This window comes from Silurus aristotelis, assembly GCF_946808225.1.
Source record: "Silurus aristotelis genome assembly, chromosome: 6".
In the NCBI taxonomy this organism is placed as follows: domain Eukaryota; kingdom Metazoa; phylum Chordata; class Actinopteri; order Siluriformes; family Siluridae; genus Silurus; species Silurus aristotelis.
The window spans coordinates 31,099,278-31,107,254 of NC_139579.1; positions in this window are offsets into that span (position 1 = coordinate 31,099,278).

Here is a 7,977-nt window from a genome sequence, read left to right on the forward strand (position 1 = left end):
CAACTTTATAACCTTTATATTCTCTCTGTAAAGCTGCTTAGAGAAAATGTCCAACTAGAAGACTCATGCATAACCACTTCTCTAAATTTTTTAACTGGCGGACATTGTTTATAATTCCATCTGTAATACATTTGACTTGATGTTACATTTTCAAAAGAATCATTTAATACAATGACCAGAAATCAGAATTTGTTGCTGATAGCAGTTCAGTCTATATGAAGGTTTTTTGCCATTGCTCATTAAATAATTGTACTAAATATACAGTGGCAAGTATAAGTTTGTTTCTGTACATTACCCCAAGTGTCATCTGTAAGTAAGGGAGGAGCCACATGCAAAAACCTGACTCTTTGTGGCCATTGTATTCACGTGCGTTCTGACACAGACTGATATATTTCAAGTGTTTATTTCTTTTTATTTTGATGATTTTGCCTCACAATTAACAAAAACCCACCAATTCACTATCTAAAAAAAAAAAGTAATACTTCATAAGACCAATAAAAAACATTTTAGTGAATTGTTGGCCTTCTGAAAAGTATGTTCATTTACTGTATCTGTACTCAATACTTGGTAGGAGCTCATTTTACTTTAATTACTGCCTCAATTTGGTGTGGCATGGAGGTGATCAGTCTGTGGTACTGCTGAGGTGGTATGGAAGCCCAGGTTTCTTTGACAGTGGCTTTCAGATTATTTGCATTTTTTGGTCTCTAGTTTCTCATTTTCCTCTTGAAAATAGAGAATCTATGGGGTTTAGGTCTGGTGGGTTTGCTGGCCAGTAAAAGCTGGCCATCTCCATAAAGCTGGTCAGCAGAGGGAAGAATGAAGTGCTCTAAAACTTCCTGGCAGACGTCTGTGCTGACCTTGGACTCTCAGATGAATGACTCCCCAAAACCATCACTGACTGCAAACTTTACACTGGACCTCAAGCAGCTTGGATTCTGTGCCGATTCTCTCTTCCTCCAGACTCTGGGACCTTGATGTCCAAATGAAATGCAAAACTCTTTCATCTGAAAAGACGACTTTGGCCCACTGAGCAACAGTCCAGTTCTTTTTGTCCTTTGCCCAGGTAAGACACCTCTGACATTGTCTCTGGTCCAGGAGCGGGTTGACACAAGCAATGAGTCAGTTGTAGCCCATGGATACATGTGTGGAGGCTCTTGAAGCACTGACTCCAGCTGCAGTCCACTCTCCCCCAAATTCTTGAATATACTTTGTTTCACCTTTTTCTACCACATGATTTCCTTCCATTCAACTTTTTAATTTATTAATGTGCTTGGATACCGCACTCTGTGAACAGCATCTTCTTTAGCAATGACCTTTTGTGTCTTACCCTCCATGTGTAGGGTGTCGATGATCGTCTTCTGGACAACTGTCAAGTCAGCAGACTTCCACTGAAAAGGAGGCTTTATAAAGGGGAATGTAAATAGGAAATAGGTGTTGGTGATTAGTAGGAGGGAGAGGCTGAGCGAGAGTGTTAAGTGCAGGAGGGAGGCGTGGCTGAGGGTTCTCTGACATTATCCCCTCATCCAGGGGTGGCTCCTGACGCCCTAACCCGGCGCCGGGGATGCCTGCGACCATGGAGTGCGAGACGGTTAGGGTGACTGGTGTAAACACGTCCAGGAGTGCTGGGTCCAAGACGTCCTGTCTGGCGACCCAAATCTAATAAACCCATATTTTATTCATAGTAGAACATAGAAAACATATCATGTGTTGAAAATGTTAAATTTTAAAGAAAAAATAAGTTAATTTTAAATTTGATGGCTGCAACACATCTCAAAAAAGTTGGGATGTGGTAACAAAGGTCTGGAAAAAGTAAGTGTTATTAAAATTAAAAAATTGGAAAAATATTTTGCAATTAATGAGGTTAATTGACAACAGGTCTGTAAGATGACTGGGTATGAATAGTGTATATTAGAGAGGCAGACTTTTAGAAGTAACAAATCTGTGAAAATCTTTTTCAAACAATTTCCAAATAATGTTACTAAACATGATGTTGAAAAAAGCTGAATAGCTCATCATTTACTGGACATCATAACTTCCAAAGAATCTGGAGAAATCTCTGTGCACAAGGGGCAAAGACGAACACCAATATTGGATGCCTGTGATCTTCAGGCCTCAGGTAGCACTGCATTAAAAACAGTTATGATTCTGTAATGGAAAATTACTGCATAGGCTCATAACACCTTTAAAAATCATTGTCTGTGTTTTGAGTCATTATCCTATTTATGCATACACTCTCTTGAGGGATAAGGGCCCTGCTCAAGAGCCCAACAATAGCAGATTGGTGGTGCTGGGTTTTTGAACTTACAACCATTTGGAACCTCAGAAGTCCGACTACTTAATCTACCCCCTTCCTTAAGTACTTTGTGGTGTAATGCTTTTGGAAAACTGGTAGTCCCCAAGCTACGATGCTTCAGAACCGTCACTACTAAGTGATTGATATCAAGTGGTTAATTCTAAACATACTTTAAACCTTTAATGCATTTGCATCCTGCCCTATGTAACAATGAACAGAAAGACATCCTTCTGAAGAAAATTTTGACGAGGTGTTTGAATCCACTGCTTTCAACTTAGAAAAAGTCATTTTTACATGAACAAGGTGCTGGGACAAGCCTACATCTGACTCAATTTATCTAGTTTCGTTTGGACTTGGTCTTGAATTAATTGTAACCTCCTTAAGCCTTGGCATTGTTTGGGTTTGCACTGTATATATATTATAGTGTGTCTGTATGTATATATGTATACAGTCATAGCCAAAATTGTTGGCACCCCTGAGATTTTCGAGAAAATCAGGTATTTCTTACAGAAAAGTATTGCATTAACACATGTTTTGCTATACACATGTTTATTCCCTTTGTGTGTATTGGAACAAAACAAAAAAAGGGAGGGAAAAAAGCTAATTTGACATAATGTCAAACAAAACTCCAAAAATGGGCTGGACAAAATTATTGGCACCCTTTCAAATTTGTGGCTAAATAAGATTGTTTCAAGCATGTGATGCTCCTGTAAACGCACCTGGGGCAAGTAACAGGACTGGGCAATATAAAAATCACACTTGAAAACAGATAAAAAGGAGATAAGTTCACTTAGTCTTTGCATTGTGTGTGCCACACCAAGCATGGACAACAGAAAGAGCAGAAGAGAACTGTTTGAGGACTTAAGAACCAAAATTGTGGAAAAATATCAACAATCTCAAGGTTACAAGTCCATCTCCAGAGATCTAGATTTGCCTTTGTATACAGTGCGCAACATTGCAACCCATGGCACTGTAGCTAATCTCCCTGGGCATGGACAGAGGAGAAAAATTGATGAAAGGTTGCAACGCAGGATAGTCTGGATGGTGGATAAGCAGCCCCAAACAAGTTCCAAAGAAATTCAAGCTGTCCTGCAGGCTCAGGGAGCATCAGTGTCAGTGCGAACTATCTGTCGACATTTAAATGAAATGAAACGCTATGGCAGGAGACCAAGGAGAACCCCACTGCTGACACCGAGACATAAAAAAGCAAGACTACAGTTTGCCAAAATGTACTTGAGTAAGCCAAAATCCTTCTGGGAAAACATCTTGTGGACAGATGAGACCAAGATAGAGTTTTTTGGTAAAGCACATCATTCTACTGTTTACCGAAAAAAAAAAGAAAAGAACACAGATCCTACAGTCAAATATGGTGTAGGTACAAAGATGTTTTGGGGTTGTTTTGCTGCCTCTTGCACTGGGTGCCTTAATTGTGTGCAGGGTATTATGAAATCTGAGGATTACCAAAGGATTTTGGGGTACAGTGTAGGGCCCAGTGTCAGAAAGCTGGGTTTGAGTCCGAGATCTTGGGTCTTCCAGCAGGACAATGACCCCAAACATACTTCAAAAAGCACCCCGGAAATGGATGGCAACAAAGCGCTGGAGAGTTCTGAAGTGGCTAGCAATAAGTCCAGATCTATATTCCATTGAACACCTGTGGAAAGATCTTAAAATTGCTGTTGGAAAAGGGCACCCTTCCAATATGAGAGACCTGGAGCAGTTTGCAAAGGAAGAGTGGTCCAAAATTCCGGGTGAGAGGTGTAAGAAACGTATTGATGGTTATAGGAAGCGACTGATTTCAGTTATTTTTCAAAAGGGTGTGCAACCAAATATTAAGTTAAGGGTGCCAATAATTTTGTCCAGCCCATTTTTGGAGTTTTGTGTGACATTATGTCTTATTAGCTTTTTTTTCCTCCCATTTGTTTTATACTTCTAGTTACTCTTTGTACTTTTATTATAATTTGTATACATTTTATACTTTACATTTTTATTTATATTTATTTTATTTCTCTTTACATGCTCAACAGTCATAAAAAGCATTTCACCAAATGTTGTACTCTGCATGAAAGTATACGTAACAATTGAAAATCGATTTGACGTGTGCACCGAACCAAAAGTCCTCCTGAAACGGTTGCGTATGAATACATGTACATTTACACTTCTATGTAGTACACAATCCATTGAATAGGATACGACCAATAACCAGCCACTCCAAAAAAACTGCACCAAACCATGACTAATAACATGACCACACATACTCATGATAACTCTAGATTATTTCATTTGACGTTGTGTAATCTAGATTGCAGATTTTTTTAAACGAGACATGATTAATTGTCACACCAAGAACTTGGAGTGTGAGTTTGTTTCCAGGTAATAAACTCAGATAGCCCAGCATATACTATATGAACAAAAATATTGGAATATTGCCAGCCATATAGGTGATTTACCCCAAACTTTTACCACAAATTTAGAGGCATACAATTGTATAAGATGCCTTCAGATGCAGTCGCATGAAATCGTCCCATCTCTAAAACTAGGTTACCCAAACATGTTCCAACATAAGAATGTGCTGATCTGATTCTGCAGCATGTATGGTTTAAACGTCAGCCATACCTTTATGTGAAAAACCTCAAAAACCAACACTTCTTTGTTCCCATACATTAGTGCCATGTGTTTGCAAGTGTGCAGAACGTGACTTAGCGTCGCCATAGGGTTCACATGCATTTTAGATGCATCTGCGATTACCAACTGCATTCTGTTCAAGTTGCAAATTGTGGTTTAAAACCTATTGCAGAACAAAGGAAACTTTCAGATAGAGACATATATTGTCCATATATAGCATTATTCCAGCTGCCTGATTTAATGTCTCTTTCTGGTTCAGAATAATATTTAATGTTTGACTTTTCTTTATCTTTGTACTGCTATTCTTATAGCTTGGTATGTTTTTTGTAGCCCATTTTAATTGGTGGTATACCCGTTTCTTTCTGCAAATGGACTAGTAAAATTGGCTTGATTGCAAAATCCAGTGTATTTACAATAAGAAAATTATATTGTGAATAATGGAATTGTGAGATAAAGCATAATATATGTTGTGTCTTAGGTTCAAGGTGTAAAAACACGAATCTCTATCATCAAGTGTCGAATACCTCATAGATTTTTTTTCATTACAAATATTACAAATTGTACTAAAACAGTCTTTAAATGCAAAATGCGAACGTAAGTTAAGTCAAATGAGTCTGTGACAGATTTGGCCAGTTTCACACGAAATTTCATGTTCTAACTTGCTGTCTGTGATGAAATTGCAGATGTGGTAATGCACATGTTAGAAAAAACACATTTTGATATTAAAAATATATCATGCAGAATCTAATCTCAAGCTAAGTGTCCTAAACTAGTGGATCATCTATTTCCCTGTCTGTTATTTAGCAAACCAATCACACAAAGGTAAGTAAATGAATGATCAAAAATGTGACATCCAATACAAAACACTATTTCATGCTGGTTTAAAGCAAACAGAGAGCCATTTTCACATTAAGCCATTTCACATGCTAGACAGGTGCTATGCAGTTGTAGAAATAGAATTGCCTAGAAAATAGAAATGGAATTTAAAAAAAAAAAAAAAAAAAAAAAAGCATATTAGCAAAGAAAAACCTGAAATGTAAATCAGTGTTTATTTTAGGAGTTAAAAAAGATTCGAAATTGGTCATGCTAGCTGATGATAATAAGCAAGCTAATGTTGTGGTTCACATTAGCTCAACAGGAAAATAAAAAAAAATGATGCTTTCTGCTGAATTGGGTTCATGACAAAGCAAATTCACATTTAGTGTTTCCCACAGAACTTAAGTTGTTGTGCACCAAAACCTCCAGTATTGGGACACCTGACTATCCCAGCCATATGTGCTTCTTCCCCAAACTTTTACCACAAACTTAGAGGCACACAATTGTACAGGATGTCATTAAAAGTTGTAGCATGACATTTTCCCTTCACTTAAGAACTATGAGACCCAAACCTGTTCCAGTATGACAATACCCCTGTGCACCAAGCCAGCTTCCAAAAGATATGCTTTCCATGGTTTAGAGTGGAAGATCTCCTGCTTAAAACCTTATTGAACATGATGAATGTGAACGCTAACTACACCCCAGGCCTCATCATCTCACCTCCTTCAGTACCTGACTTTAATAACACCCTTGTGGCTGAATGAATCTCCACAAATCTCCTTAAAATCCAGTGCTTGCTAAAATCTTGCTGGAGGAGTGGAAATTATGAAATGTTTAAAAAGCAGATACAAATCTTACGCTCTAATGGATTATTTTCTATATAGTGTATATCAGTACATTCACCTCTGTGAAATACACTATGTGACCATAACCTTGCATTATTTTAATTGTTCATATTTTTTTATTAAGTAGCACATATGATTCAAAATGTAGTTAAGTACAATACAAATCATTATTTGATTTACATTAAAATCTGTAAAATTACACACAAAAAACCCTCAATTACAGTAAGGTGTGTAAATGTAATTCCTTACTTTCCACCTCTGGTTATTATTGTCTTCTCTACTTCTCTATCAGGGAGTGTGTCCCACAAGATTTTGGAGCAGGCCTGTGGGAATTTTAACATAGAATCCATATTTTATAACATATTTATCTCTGTAAAGATGATATGGGACAATGTCCATTGTTAAAAGTGCTATACAATAGAAACTAAATTGAAAATTTTAAGCGCATTACAGAAGGCTGGGCTCTGTGCAGTCTTGGCATATCATATCTTCATGGAGCTGGTTTCTGGGCATTGTCATGCTGGAACACATTCAGGCCTATATGTTTTAATGAAAAAAATAATTGTCATGCTACAGGATACAAAAACAACCTATACAACTGTGTGCTTTCATTTTTGTTGTGATAGTTTGAAAAATAACCACATCCAACCACATCCACATATCATGATCAGGTGTCCACAAACTTTTTTGCTTTATAGTGTATTCTGAATATCCCACAAGTCATATGTTTAACAGGAAGAAGTTTCACCATGCAAGAAATGCTCAGAGAATGAGCTCATCTACCTAAACATATAATTGGAAACTTTTATAGTGGATCTCAGTAATAGGTCAATTTTAACCTGTTGGATTTTTACAAAACATTTCATATCTACAGTGCATCCAGAAGGTTTTCACAGAGCTTTCACCTTTTCAACATTTTGTTGTTACAGCTTTGTTTCAAAATGGATTAAATTCATTATTTTACTTAAGATTCTATAAACAGTACTCCATAATAACGATCTTTGTAAATTCATTAAAAATTAAAAACGAAAAAAAAACACGCACTTAAGAATTCACAGCCTTTGCTTAATATTTTGTTGAAGCTCCTTTGGCACCAATTACAGCCTCCAGTCTTTTTGTGAAAGATGCTGCAAACCTTTTTTTGAGCAGTTTCTCACATTCTTCTTTGAAGAACCTCTTACGCTTGGATTTTGGAACCACCAGGACTCTTCCTAGAGCAGGCTGCCGGACAAACTGATCGATTGGGGGAGAATTTGGGCGTTACACAAAATACATACACAAAACAACTTAAGATTGTAGTTGTTGCCAGAGGTGCTTCAACTAAGTACTGAGTGAAGGGTCTTATTACTTATGTACATGGGATTATTTTGTTTTTATTTTAAAGATTTACAGATATTTCTA